This window comes from Sciurus carolinensis, chromosome 19 (genome assembly GCF_902686445.1).
Source record: "Sciurus carolinensis chromosome 19, mSciCar1.2, whole genome shotgun sequence".
In the NCBI taxonomy this organism is placed as follows: Eukaryota; Metazoa; Chordata; class Mammalia; order Rodentia; family Sciuridae; genus Sciurus; species Sciurus carolinensis.
Genome location: NC_062231.1, coordinates 10,880,634 through 10,895,885, shown reverse-complemented (window position 1 = coordinate 10,895,885; position 15,252 = coordinate 10,880,634). Strand labels below are relative to the sequence as shown.

Here is a 15,252-nt window from a genome sequence, read left to right as displayed (position 1 = left end):
GCCCCTACCCTCAGCTTACACAGCAGTCTCTTCATCAAAAGTAATGGAAAATATTTCATAATTGTCTGCTCTCAAATCTGGCCAGCAGGATGACCACCCAAGGTCAAAAGTGTTAAAAAGCCCTAGGCATCAATTTCCCTAGCCAGACCATGATGAAGTTTACATTGGAGTGTATACAGTAGAGAACTGCAGGCTCAGCAAGAGACTGATGTGAGACTGAAGGAACAAAAATGTCAGTGTAACTTCTCTCTGGCTTCTCTCTTTCACTCTTTCACTGCATCTCTTTTTTAACTCTTTTTCTCTCTATCTCATTCTCTCATGCTGCTTTACTAAAATAATTAATGGCCATGCCATTTTTTTCTCTATGAATCTTGTTAATTTGTGTACACACACACACACACACACACACACACACACACACATACATATATTGATTTTAATCTGGAACACCTAGGTTAATGTATTTTTTGGATCAGAACTATTTTATCCAAACATAAAAGTTTTTTTACACTCTGCTTTGTTCAAATGCCAACTTCCAAAAGTTAGTTCTCAATCTGATAGATTTTAAAAGACTATAAGTCCTTTGTATAGGTTGAGGACAGTCAAAGATCAGAAGAGTGAGCAAAGTTCTCAGGACAATAAAGATCTTCTGTTGGAATGGCTTAAAAACACTGTGCAACAACTCTGTCCTTGAGGCCTGGAGACATTATCTTATTAGAAAATCATTTGGTACTAGTGTTCTCTGAATAGCAAGCAAGTTATATGATCTGCACATACAAAAGATAACTCCTCTAATATAAACTAATGTAACTGTATATAACCCTGGAATACTCTTCATTTTATTAAAAAGTCTTAACTGACATTTTTACTTCCTATTGCTTTCAATGCAACCCTGGATGAATGCCTTTCCTTATTGTGTCAAGTCTTTCATGATCCTTCTTCTATATTCTCCATTCCACTTTCCAAAGGATTATTGTCTATACTGATGGAGGAAAACATTGGGGTGTGATGTATATATTTACTGATAAAAAATTGACTGAGTACACATTGCCTCAATCTTTGCCTCAGTGAGCAGAATCAGCTGCAATTATTTTGGCTCTTTGTATATTTTCCAACACCTTAAACATCATTGCAGACACACATTATATAACCAAACTGATGCCACATATTTCCTCTGCAATTTTGTCACCTCATTTGAATCCCTGTTTATCACTCCTTAATCTCTTTTATAGGATCATATGGCTCCAATATTTCTTGCTCACATGTATAGTCACACTAAAATTGCTGGACTTCTCACTGAAGGAAAAACTCATGCTGATACTGCTATAAAATCACTTTATCCTCTTTTCAGATGCCATGGGATCACACAATTTTTTCCATCAAAATGCTCACTCTTTAATAAAGATCTTTTCTATTTCCTCTCAACAGGCCTGTTTCATCAATAATAATTGCTCTCATTGCACATTCTTTCATTCCTCTACTTGGGAAAACATGAACCCTCAAGGTTTATATTCTAATGCCCTTTGGCAGATGGATGTAACTCATCTTCCTCCCTTATACACCTAGTCTTTCTTCCATGTTACCATAGATACATCCTCAGGCATTGTATGGCCAGTATATATCATTCAGAGAGGGTCTCAGCCTGTATCTCTGTATCTCTCACTTGTTCCTTTGTATTCCCACCATGAGGAAGCATCATTTAAAAACTGGTAATGCCCCTGCTTATATGTCTAGTGCCTTTGCTCAGTTCTGCAATCAAAGGGATATAATTCTTTTTTTTTTATTTTTTTATTTTTATTTATTTATTTATTTATTTATTTTATGTTTACATAGGGTAATGATGTTTATTATATTTTTCCCCTCCCCCCCACCCCTCCCACCCCTCCCACCCCTCTTTTCCCTCTACACAGTCCTTCTTTCCTTCATTCTTACTGCTCTCCTTAGCCTAACTCTAAACCTAACCCTAAACCTAATGCTAGCCCGTCCCACCCCTCATTATATGTCCTCATCCGCTTATCAGCGAGATCATTCGTCCTTTAGTTTTTTGAGATTGGCTTATCTCACTTAGCATGATATTCTCCAATTTCGACCATTTGCCTACAAATGCCATAATTTTATCATTCTTCATTGCGGAGTAATATACCATTGTATAAATATGCCACAGTTTCTTTATCCATTCATCAACCGAAGGACATCTAGGTTGGTTCCACAATCTGGCTATGGTGAATTGAGCAGCAATGAACATTGATGTGGCTGTATCTCTGTAGTATGCTGATTTTAAGTCCTTTGGGTATAGGCCAAGGAGTGGGAGAGCTAGGTCAAATGGTGTTTCCATTCCAAGCTTTCTGAGGAATCTCCACACTGCTTTCCAGAGTGGTTGCACTAATTTGCAACCCCACCAGCAATGTATGAGTGTTCCTTTTTCACCACATCCTCGCCAACACCTATTGTTGCTTGTATTCTTGATAATCGCCATTCTAATTGGGGTGAGATGAAATCTTAGGGTAGTTTTGATTTGCATTTCCCTTATTACTAGGGATGTTGAACATTTTTTCATATATCTGGTGATTACTTGTACATCTTCTTCTGTGAAGTGTCTGTTCATTTCCTTAGCCCATTTGTTGATTGGATTATTTGTATTCTTCGTGTAGAGTTTTTTGAGTTCTTTATAGATTCTGGAAATTAACGCTCTATCTGAGGTATGGTTGGCAAAGATATTCTCCCACTCTGTAGGCTCTCTCTTCACATTTCTGATAGTTTCCTTTGCTGACAGAAAGCTTTTTAGTTTGAATCTATCCCAGTTGTTTATTCTTGCTTTTATTTCTTGTGCTATGGGAGTCCTGTTAAGGAAATCTGATCCTGAGCCAACAAGTTGAAGATTTGGACCTACTTTTTCTTCTATAAGATGCAGGGTCTCTGGTCTGATTCCGAGGTCCTTGATCCATTTTGAGTTGAGTTTTGTGTAGGGTGAGAGATAGGGGTTTAGTTTCATTCTATTGCATATAGTTTTCCAGTTTTCCCAGCACCATTTGTTGAAGAGGCTATCTTTTCTCCATTGCATATTGTTGGAACCTTTGTCTAGTATGAGAAAATTGTATTTATTTGGGTTTGTGTCCATGTCCTCTATTCTGTACCATTGATCTACCTGTCTATTTTGGTACCAATACCATGCCGTTTTTGTTACTATTGCTTTGTAGTAGAGTTGAAGATCTGGTATTGCAATACCCCCTGCTTCGCTCTTGCTACTGAGGATTGCTTTAGCTATTCTAGGTTTTTTATTCTTCCAGATGAATTTCATAATTGCTTGCTCTATTTCTGCGAGGTACATCATTGGGATTTTAATTGGAATTGCATTGAATCTGTATAGAACTTTAGGTAGTATAGCCATTTTGACGATATTAATTCTGCCTATCCAGGAACATGGGAGATCTTTCCATCTTCTAAGGTTTTCTTGAATTTCTTTCTTTAGTGTTCTGTAGTTCTCATTCTAGAGGTCTTTCACCTCTTTTGTGAGATTGATTCCCAAGTATTTTATTTTCTTCGATGCTATTGTGAATGGGGTAGTTTTCCTAATTTCTCTTTCTGAAGATTCATCACTTATGTATAAAAATGCATTGGATTTATGAGCATTGATCTTGTAACCTGCTACTTTACTGAATTCACTTATGAGTTCTAAAAGTTTTCTGGTGGAATTTCCAGGTTCCTCTAAATATATAATCATGTCATCAGCGAACAGGGATAGTTTGAGTTCTTCTTTTCCTATTCGTATCCCTTTAATTTCTTTGGTTTGTCTGATTGCTCTGGCTAGAGTCTCAAGGACGATGTTGAATAGAAGCGGTGAAAGAGGGCATCCCTGCCTTGTTCCAGTTTTTAGGGGGAACGCTTTCAGTTTTTCACCATTTAGAATGATATTAGCCATGGGCTTAGCGTAGATGGCCTTTATAATGTTTAGGAATGTTCCCATTACCCCAATTTTTTCTAGTGTTTTGAGCATGAAGGGATGCTGTATTTTATCAAATGCTTTTTCTGCATCTATTGAAATAATCATGTGATTCTTAACTTTAAGTCTGTTGATATGGTGAATGACATTTATTGATTTCCGAATGTTGAACCAACCTTGCATCCCTGGGATAAAACCCACTTGATCGTGGTGCACTATCTTTTTAATATATATTTGTATGCGATTTGCTAAAATTTTGTTGAGAATTTTTGCATCGATGTTCATTAAGGATATTGGTCTGAAATTTTCTTTCCTTGATGTGTCTCTGTCTGGTTTAGGTATCAGGGTGATATTGGCTTCATAGAACGAGTTTGGTAGAGTTCCCTCCTCTTCTATTTCATGGAATAGTTTGAGGAGTATTGGAATGAGCTCTTCTTTAAAGGTTTTGTAGAACTCGGCTGAGAACCCATCTGGTCCTGGACTTTTCTTTGTTGGTAGGCTTTTGATGACCTCTTCTATTTCATTGCTTGAAATTGGTTTATTTAAGTTGTGTATGTCCTCCTCATTCAGTTTAGGTAGTTCATGTGTCTCTAGAAATTTGTTGATGTCTTCAAGGTTTTCTGTTTTGTTGGAGTATAGATTTTCGAAATAGCTTCTAATTATGTTTTGTATTTCACTCGTGTCTGTTGTGATGTTTCCTTGTTCATTCCGAATTTTAGTAATTTGAGTTTTCTCCCTCTTTCTCTTTGTTAGTGTGGCTAAGGGTTTATCAATTTTATTTATTTTTTCAAAGAACCAACTATTTATTTTATTAATTTTTCCGATTGTTTCTTTTGTTTCGATTTCGTTGATTTCGGCTCTGATTTTAACTATTTCCTGTCTTCTACTACTTTTGGTATTGGTCTGCTCTTTTCTTTCTAGCGCTTTGAGCTGTAGTGTTAAGTTGTTTATTTGTTGATTTCTACTTCTTTTTTTGAATGCACCCCATGAAATAAATCTTCCTCTAAGTACTGCTTTCATAGTGTCCCAGAGATTTTGATATGATGTGTCTTTGTTCTCAGTTTACTTCTAAGAATTTTTTTATTTCCCTCCTGATGTCTTCTGTTATCCATTCATCATATAATAGTGTATTATTTAGTCTCCAGGTATTGGAGAAGTTTCTGTTTTTTATTCTGTCATTTATTTCTAATTTCAATCCATTATGATCTGATAGAGTACAAGGTAGTATCTCTATCTTCTTGTATTTACTAACAGTAGCTTTGTGGCATAAAATATGGTCTATTTTAGAGAAGGATCCATGTGCTGCTGAGAAGAAAGTGTATTCATTCTGTGTTGGATGGTATATTCTATATATGTCCGTTAAGTCTAAATTGCTGATTGTGTTGTTGAGATCTATAGTTTCTTTATTCAGTTTTTGTTTGGACGATCTATCCAGTGGTGAGAGAGGTGTGTTAAAATCGCCTAGTATTATTGTGTTGTGGTCTATTTGGTTTCTGGAATTGAGAAGAATTTGTTTGACGTACGTGGATGAGCCAATGTTCGGGGCATAGATATTTATGATTGTTATGTCTTGCTGCTTTATGCTTCCCTTAAGCAGCATGTAATGTCCTTCTTTATCCCTTCTGACTAGTTTTGGTTTGAAGTCCACATTATCTGAGATGAGGATGGATACTCCAGCTTTTTTGCTGTGTCCGTGTGCATGGTATGTTTTTCCCCATCCTTTCACCTTTAGTCTATGGGTGTCTCTTTCTATGAGATGAGTCTCTTGCAGGCAGCATATTGTTGGATTTTTCTTTTTAATCCAATCTGCCAGTCTGTGTCTTTTGATTGATGAATTCAGGCCATTAACATTCAGGGTTATTATTGTGATATGATTTGTATTCCCAGTCAATTGACTCATATTTGTTTTTGACATGATTTGGTTTCTCCTTTATTTGGCTATTCCTTTAGGCTAGCGCCTCCTGTTGCTGATTTGCATCGTTGTTTTTCATCTCTTCCTCATGGAATATTTTGCTGAGAATGTTCTGTAATGCTGGCTTTCTTTTTGTAAATTCCTTTAGCTTTTGTTTATCATGGAAGGATCTTATTTCATCGTCAAATTTGAAGGTAAGTTTTGCTGGGTATAAGATTCTTGGTTGGCATCCATTTTCTTTCAGGGCTTGGTATATGTTGTTCCAGGCCCTTCTAGCTTTTAGGGTCTGGATTGAAAAATCTGCTGATATTCTTATTGGTTTCCCTCTGAATGTAATTTGATTCTTTTCTCTCGCGGCCTTTAAAATTCTGTCTTTATTTTGTATGTTAGGTAGTTTCATAATAATGTGCCTTGGTGTGGGTCTGTTGTAATTTTGTATGTTTGGAGTTCTATAAGCCTCTTGTACTTGGTTTTCCATTTCGTTCTTCAGATTTGGGAAATTTTCTGTTATTATTTCATTGAATAGATTGTTCATTCCTTTGGTTTGTTTCTCTAAGCCTTCCTCAATCCCAATAATTCTCAAATTTGGCCTTTTCATGATATCCCATAGTTCTTGGAGATTCTGTTCATGATTTCTTACCATCTTCTCTGTTTGTTCCACTTTGTTTTCAAGGTTAAATATTTTGTCTTCAATGTCTGAGGTTCTGTCTTCCAGGTGTTCTATCCTATTGGTTATGCTTTCTATGGAGTTTTTAACTTGGTTTATTGTTTCCTTCATTTCAAGGATTTCAGTTTGGTTTTTTTTCAGTATCTCTAACTCTTTATTGAAATGATCTCTTGCTTCCCGTATTTGGTCTTTTAACTGTTGATTGGTGCGATCATTTAATGCCTGCATTTGCTCTTTCATCTCCTCCTTCAATGCCTGCATTTGCTCTTTCATCTCCTCATTAGCTTCCCTGATCGTTTTAATTACGTACATTCTGAACTCCCTTTCTGACATTTCTTCTGCTGTGCTGTCATTGGGTTTTATTGATGTAGTATCTAGGTTTGTTTGGGACATTTTCTTCCCTTGTTTTCTCATAATGGTCAGTTGTCAGTGGGACCCTGAGATATTGCAGTTTTCCACTATTGGCTTATAGTGTCCCAGTAGATTTCCAGTGTATCACCTCCCAGCCTTCAGTAGCCTGATGTCTTGGAGGAATCTGATAAAGCAGCTCGTTCGAAGAATACTGCCCCTAGCCCCCTACTGGTTCCACGTTTTGGAACTGGCTCTGTGCGGAAATGCTCTCACTGTGGGCCTGCACCGTGCAGCTGGCCGTGTGGGAAGAGCCCACTGCCGGAGTGTGGAAGACTACCTTGGGAAGACTCAAGCTGCCCTGCCCGGCTCTGCTAAGCCACCTCTATCTGGGCCTGCCACCCGGGCTGAGCTTTACCCAGTGGGCAGACTCACCCGTGGCTCCACTTCAGTCCGAGTCTCTCAATGCCTCCCCTTCTTAACTCCTGGGTTGTGGAGCGACCGGGGGTGCAGTCTCCCTCTAGGCCGCCATCTTGGATCGCCCCGTGAAGAGAGCCCGCAGCCGGAGTGGGCAGAGCCGCCTGAAGAGGTCTCCGGCTGCCCTGCCCTTATCCCTGAGGCTGATTGCAGATCGAGGCTCTCCGCTGGTTCTTTGCAGGAGTACACTGCACTGCAGGGGCTCCGGGACTCGGAGCCTGCTCTGTTCAGACAGGCTCTCACTAGCGGGCCAGTTCCGTTCCAAGAACCTGGAGAAGCTGGCTGTGTGGGCGGGGCCCACCGCCGGAGTGCGCAGGACTGCCTGTGGATGACTCTAGCTGCCCTGCCCGGCTCCGATAAGCCACCTCTATCTGGGCCTGCCACCCGGGCCGAGCTTTACCCAGTGGGCAGACTCACCCGTGGCTCCACTTCAGTCCGAGTCTCTCAATGCCTCCCCTTCTTAACTCCTGGGTTGTGGAGCGACCGGAGGTGCAGTCTCCCTCTAGGCCGCCATCTTGGATCGCCAAAGGGATATAATTCTAACCAAAGGAATTCTCCAAAATCTTACTGGACAAGCTTTAGTTGAACATGCATATCACATTTTTAACGTGGGAATTAAAAAATGGGGACCAGACTTGCTCTTATTAATAATGCTCCCAATATTGCCTTGTTCCCAATAAATGATCTTAATGTACTATATGAAGGTAATACTCATTTCTGGTCCTCTGCCTTGGACAGACACTTTACCCCTAAGGTACCACTATGAAAGATTTATGCAAAATATTGAGTTCCACCAGATCTGATATGGCAGGATCCTGTACATTTCAGTGCATGGGTAAAGGGATATCCTGCTGTTTTTACTCCTACAGGTTCTGTTTGGATTCCTGCCAGGTGTGTGAGACCCATCAATCATCATGAGTTGGCATCAAGGGCTTCAGAATTATATTCCCAAATTTCATTTGATCCTAGATGAAGAGGACTGTGATTCAAAGAAGGAACCTCTGACAACAGCAAGAGGTTCAAGAGACCCCTGGTCTTTGAATCATCTATTGGCTTGGGGAGATATAAAGAGTTTAACAACATCTGCTCAAAAATTACTAATGCAGGTAGCTTTAGAATGTACCCCAGAAAATTTGGTTACATCTCTGTAAAATTTACGCAAAATTGCACAACTATGCTGGCTACTATTGTGTTGTATCCCTGTTGGAGGTGACGCTGTATAAAAATACTGTTCCCTTTTTGGCTTCCTGCACTCATTATAATATTTGGGTCTGCTCAATGGTAGTTGTTAATTCTTCTGAAAATTTGATTCCATCAAAATATTCTTGATAATAGAGCTGCTATTCATTGTTTGCTGCTGTTATATCATAAGGGGTGCCATGAATTTAATAATATGCAGTGTTTTAATTTAAATGATAACAATAATCCCATTCAAAGAAATTGGATCACTTAAAGACACTATAAAAAGGTGCAACAAGATGATGGATGTTGGGATTTATTAGATTGATTAACCTCATGGTTACCAAATTTTGTATGGATAAAACAGCTTTTCATTGGAGGATGTTCATTGATACTTGTCTTATTTCATTGTGCTTATTTTTGTCAATATCTGCCTTGCTTTCTCCCTCCACCTTCCTTACACAAAAGACAAGTCATGTCTATTCAAAAGGCCATACAAAACAAAAAAGGGGAGTTGTAGAGGTTCAGGTCAGTCAAAGTACAGAGGAGCCTGTCCTTCGAGTGTGCATACATTTAGGGCTTTCTGTTTGAATAGTTTAGAAACACTCTGAAACTCCTCTGTCCTTGAGGCCTGGAGATTCCTGGTCAGAGGGGCAAGGAGGGTTAAGGACAGTGCAGTCCACCTACTAGGATCTATGCACAGGGAGCAGCAACAGCTGGATAGCAAGCTGGCATTCATCCACTCTGAGGGAGATGGGAAGAAGTCACACAGATGTCTTTGAATTTGGAACTGCAGTGTGATGGATAAATTTGGCTGGTTGTTTTGGGGTAGAACAGAATAAAAATTTGAGCAGTTTAAGAGCTGACAGGCTGTAGTTTTGCAAGCTGACACACAGCAGTGCTTCTTATGACTATTGAGCATGGAGGCTTACAGTGGATGCAGGTATGTGGAGGAAGTGTATCACAGTAGAAGAAGCAGGAGCCAAACAGAAGGAAGAGAGTCATCCCTCTTTCAGCTCTGTGCAGTAAAAGTCCCTGTTGTATATGTGCTGAATTTCCTAGGCTGTTGACAGTCTTCTACCTGTATAAGGAATATAAATTGTACCCTCCAACTGAGCAGCACCATGTCCCTTTCCTTGGTGTACCCCAAACTTGCTTATTTTAACACTAAAATCCCTGCTGTGCATGGGCTCATGCTGTGGGAATTACCTCTCTGAGCCCTGGCACCAGTAATAACCTTGCTTCCAGATCTTGGTGGTCTGACCTCATTTCTCACATTTTCATGCTCCAGTCTTCAATGTGACTGGGGAGGCAAAATGACCTGCACAGGAAGCCCAACAGGGTCCAATGGGACTAGTTTCCTCTATACCCACAACTTAGCCCCATGCCTTGGACACAGATACCAAGTACATTCATTTGACTTCAGGGGTAACTTTGCTCTTAATTCAGTCATTCATTACAACCAACCAGCAACTTCTTCAGATTAATTACCAGGAAATATTCTGCATGCCCTACTGCACAGAATTCCCTATGTCTTATAGGTTTCTCTTTTCACATTGTTACCAATGTTTAATTACAAAGAATAAAAGCCCACTCCCTGCAAAAATGTGGCAGAACAACAGCAGAATCCAGAATTTCTAGGTGGAATTTGACAGACTGGATGGAGCAGCACATGAACAAAGGAAACCTGTAAGAGCTGTTCCCAGAGTTAATTTCTTGTGACATTGCAGAAGCTGTAAATATATTTCATAAGAGTCTGTGTAAGGGAGGTTTAGGTACCAGTTTAAGAGTTGTTAATGTTAGTTACACATTCACTGAGTTGTCAGAATAGCTGTCACGAGACCAAGTTGGGATACATAACAACTAGTCTGTACCCATCTGACCACCACACATAATTTGACTTCATTTTCAGTTCCTGGCTTTACAAAATAAAGAAGACTTGTTACATGTGAGTAGAGCATTTGGTGATATTTGATAAAAGATTTACCTGTTTGTTATGATTACTCTATCAAGTTTAAGTCACACCTTTTCTTACCACAGATGTTCCTAAAGCATCCAAATTTCATAATGACTATTTTACATTCAAATGCTTAAAGAATAAATGAGTATTGCAAGTCAGTGGTACTAACCCTTAGACCAGTAAAATGATTCTTAATTCCACCAATTAATTTGTGACCCATAAATCTATTTTGTGCAACCATTGGAAAAATGACTTCATTTTATTCAGTAGGATAGAATATCATGGGATGGGTTGTGTGCAATTCAAAATGATAGTTCAGGCAGACACAGTGGTACATGTGTGCAATCTCAGCAACTTGGAGGCTGAGGCAAGATAATCTCAAATTTGAGGTTAGTTTTGACAACTTATTGAGACCATATCTTAAAATGAAAATGACCAGGAGGGTTGCTCAGTGGTAGAGAACCCCCAAATTCAATCTCCACATGCATAAACATGGTGCAAATTTAAGTTTAACCACCTGATAACTTCTTATGAAGAAACACATATTCAGATGTAATAGTCTTTTCATCTTTCCACCAGTCCATCTATGCATCTGTTTTTAAGAATTCATTATTTTTTTCTGAGAACTGTATTTGAATTACACACTTTTCTTCCTTGTTTCTCCTAATTGCCAATAAATTCACTGAATTCTTGCCTTCCATCACTGCTCCTCTAAAAATTAGAATCATATATGACCCTGTGATCAGAGTAGATGTGGGCTTGAAGAGTGGCCAAATAGTGGCACTGATCCTTATCCCATCATCTATCCCTGGTTTTCTTTCTGCTTAAGGCATGATCTGCCCATTTCAGTTTCCTGAAACCTGCAGTTGCCACTCAGTGAAATTATTTTGCCAATCAAGGAAACTCAACCTGAATCTTCCTTAAGTACCTCCATCCCAGGACACAGAAAAAATTGTGTTCTTAATATGTAGGTCTCCAGGTCATATTCTCTGAAATAAAAAATGCCCTTGCAAAAATAAAGGAACTAGGTTGGTACACTCTTGCAGCCAATCTTAATATCTTTTCCACAAATTGTTATTATTGTACTGATTATCACTGGGATGAATGTATATATAGCTCTACAAAGAGGAAGTGTTCATACTGAGTTTGGAGACATTGATTTCATGAGGAGAATACTCCTGAGAAAAGGCAGTGGGAATATCATACCAGATGATTTTTAAAGGATAACCTTAAAGAACTCATTTTCTCTCCCTGAGTCTTACTTATATATTCTGTGCATGGATTGATCATAATTTTGAGCACCTATTCAGTGACAGGTGTCCTAACTGTTAACTTGTATTGAACACATGTAGAAATATACTCCCTGTGATAAAGATAAAGGCAATGATGACAAGCAAGTCAAATTTAGAATGCTGAAAGTTTTAAGACTCAAGGTTAGTATTCTAGTCAATAAAATAAAATATGTAACTGAGTATTGTGATATCTAATAATTTTGTATTTATTGAATAACATTCAAAAAGATATGCAGATAAGTTCAATTTCACCTTTTTCCATTGTCATCTGAAGTCCATACCTGTAAGTTAACCACCCTTATTCATCCAGTTAATGTTTCAGACATTTCCCTCCATTTATATCCATATATGTGTATTTAGATTGCATCATGCATGAAGAAAGTCACATTTTATGTAGATGAGAGTTTCGAAGACAGAATCTAATGTATTACACACAGAACTTGACTGAATATAAACATCTGAACGAGCTTCATTGTGACATAATTCAATTATTCTAAAATTCAACAGTTAAAATTGTACAGTTCAACTTGTATATTCACAGATTTTTGAAACCATCACATATCAATTTATGAAGGATTCCATTATTTGAAAAAACATGCCCTTTGTTCATGTTCACCTAATAGTATGCACAGTGGAAATCAGTTGCTCTCACTTTCTATAGATTTTCCTGTTCTGGCATTAAATATAATAAATTATGGGGTCAAAATATTCTCAGCAGCACTGTCCCAATGTGTGACAGACTCTAAGATGCAAGGGACTCGGGGCCCTACCTCTCATATACGTGGACACAGAAGAGAGCCAAAAGAGTTCAATGGAAATTTAAAGTAATTTTATTAACTTTTGTTCATGAATAACACACACAATAAGTTAATTTGGCCTTATAATCAAAATTAAATGCAAATATTATCCTGGTTAGTCTAGATCCAACTACTGCAAGGAAACCCAACATTAAAATAGCTGCAGTCTGAAGTCTGGGTTCAATTCTTATCAACTCAAAAGTAAAACAAACAGAGAAATAATAGCCAGGTGTGGTAGGGTGTGCCTGCTCTCTCAGTGACTGAAAAGATTGAGACAGGAGACCACTGTGGTGACGCACTCCTGTAATTCCAGTCACTTGGTTACTGAGGTAGGAGAATTGCAAGTTTAAACCAAGTCTCAGAAACTGAGCAAGGCCTTGAGCAACTTGGCAGACAAGTCATTTCTAAATAAAATATAAAAAGAATTGGGGATGTGGCTTAGTGATTTAGCATCCATGGGACCACTCCCTAGTTGCCCCACCCAGCCCCCCAAAACACAACCCCAGCATTCTCATAAGACCAGAGATCAGAGACAGTATTTGGAATTTAAAGTAATTTCCATTATATCATTTCCAATTCATGAACTATATGTACATATATAATTCAAAAGTCATTATGACCATATGTATATATACATACCATATGATAAATAAATATTTCCACTACTGCAAGAAAACCCTGCCTTAAAGTCGCTGAAGCTGAAGCTCTGGGTTCAAGTCACAGCAAGTCAAACACAAAAACTTAAGCTAGGTGTGGTGGCACACGCCTCTGATCCTGAGGCCAGCCTAAGCAAATTCATGAGACTCTGTGTAAAACATTAGAAAGGAGTGGGAATTTGCTTCAGTGTAAAGTGCCCTTGGGTTGAGTCCCTAGTATCACAAAAACCAAAATCAACAGCCCAAAGTCTGTGATCTGTTCTCATTAATTCCTGGATTGACCACATTAGACTGTCACTCAGAGATGGTTCACTAGGCTCAGAATCAGGGGGTGGGGACTGAGCACCTGTCCAATCAGAGGCACCTGGGTGAGAACTGTCCAATCCGCATGCAGCTAGCGAGGAGGGCGGGCTTCTGAAACCTAGCGCTGGCCTTGGTCTTGGAGCCGCCATTCTCCGGATCCACTTCTGGCTTTTCCTCCTGTTCTCAGTTGCCAACTCTAATGGATACAATTACCAAAGCACGACAGGATCAACAAGAAGCACAATCATCAGAGAACCACAAGCAGTAGTCAGTCATGACTATACTATTGTACACATACCACCAGTCTAGAGCCAGACTTCGGTGGAGAGCCTGTACTGGGTTGGCTGGAGATGGCCGCTGTCCCTGCACCAGTGAGGAGAAGTCTTAGTCACTTACCCTCAGAGGCCTCCCATGCGGTCTGGACCAGGTGTTGGTTCCGCTCACACTCTAACACCTGAAGGTACATAACGATTATCTTGTGAGGGTGCTTCACGTGGACACAGAAGTCCAGCTCCTTGAGGACTCGTCTTTCTGCCTTTATAATCTGGTTCTTCAAGTTGACATAATCTTGATCTAGGAGAAGAGGCACAGGTTTCTTCTTTCCTCTCAGGTGCCCGAGGCGATGAAACACATTGATGATATCCCTAATTCTCCTCGGAGCCTCTTCTATCTTAGACTCCAGGTGCACACAGGCCATAGACGCATGCTCCATGTCCTCACATTGAAAATAACCTCCTTTTTTTGCAAAGTATATTCACAAGAGTGTAGCAAATCAAATAATTTATTCCCTCTATTTCTTTCAGTGATGTATTCTCATCAAACCCAAGAATTTTCATCAGAGTTGGAAATAAAATTTTCATTCCATCAGGTGATAAAGAGAAGGTATGGAAATTGTGGCATTGAAAATGTATGCTTAAAGAATGAGTGGAAATGTGTGGAGAAGAATAATGTTCAGGACAATTGTCATGGTGAATATAATAATTATGAGATAGTTACACAATAAAAATTTTTATCACAAATTGATATCAAGAACATATGAAATCTCAGAAAACAACTCAATTTTGATAGTCAGTTTTGAGGAAGGTTTTGAGTGTCTTGAAAATTTACCGGCACTGAATTTTTGATAGCATAACCTTGTGAAATGAAATTTGAAAAATATGAAATAAAATCTGTTGCATGCTTCAGTTCTTAACAATAAACATTTGAAATGTAGAATTTGTTTAAATTTTTACTCAAATATTTTGTAGACAATAGATTTAGTAATATAATATAAATTACTAAGTATGATCATTTTTTTAACATAATGAATTATCTGTTGTTGTACATTCAACAAACAGTCGTTCCTTGTGTCTAAATGTATCATTTTAATGAATGTAGGAATATCTGTATTTATACATTATTACTTGATAAAGAATCAGGTGTAGCTATTTTGTGAGAATTCTACATTTATTATAAAACTTTCAAGACCTTTTAGCCAGGTCAGTACCCTAAATAAATATGAGTACATTGTTTTTGGTGAAAAATGTAAGAAGTGAAACTCACAAATATTTAATATTTTTTAAATCCTAGAAAATATCATTGTGATCACTTTATAAAGAAGTTTTATAAAGGCAACAAATGCAAACAAGTATTTCATCAGTGCTCAAAATTTATCATTCCAAGCATCCATATTCAAGGAAATGATTGCAAATATCAACAATGTGGAAGAACTTTAAATAAAA

At 38.5% G+C, this 15,252-nt stretch overlaps 1 pseudogene; it reads right to left on the bottom strand.

The window, feature by feature from the left end:
* LOC124971209 (ankyrin repeat domain-containing protein 46-like) overlaps positions 1-14,228 on the bottom strand; it is a 36,279-nt pseudogene extending 22,051 nt beyond the window's left edge.
* Between the last annotated feature and the right edge of the window lie 1,024 nt (positions 14,229-15,252).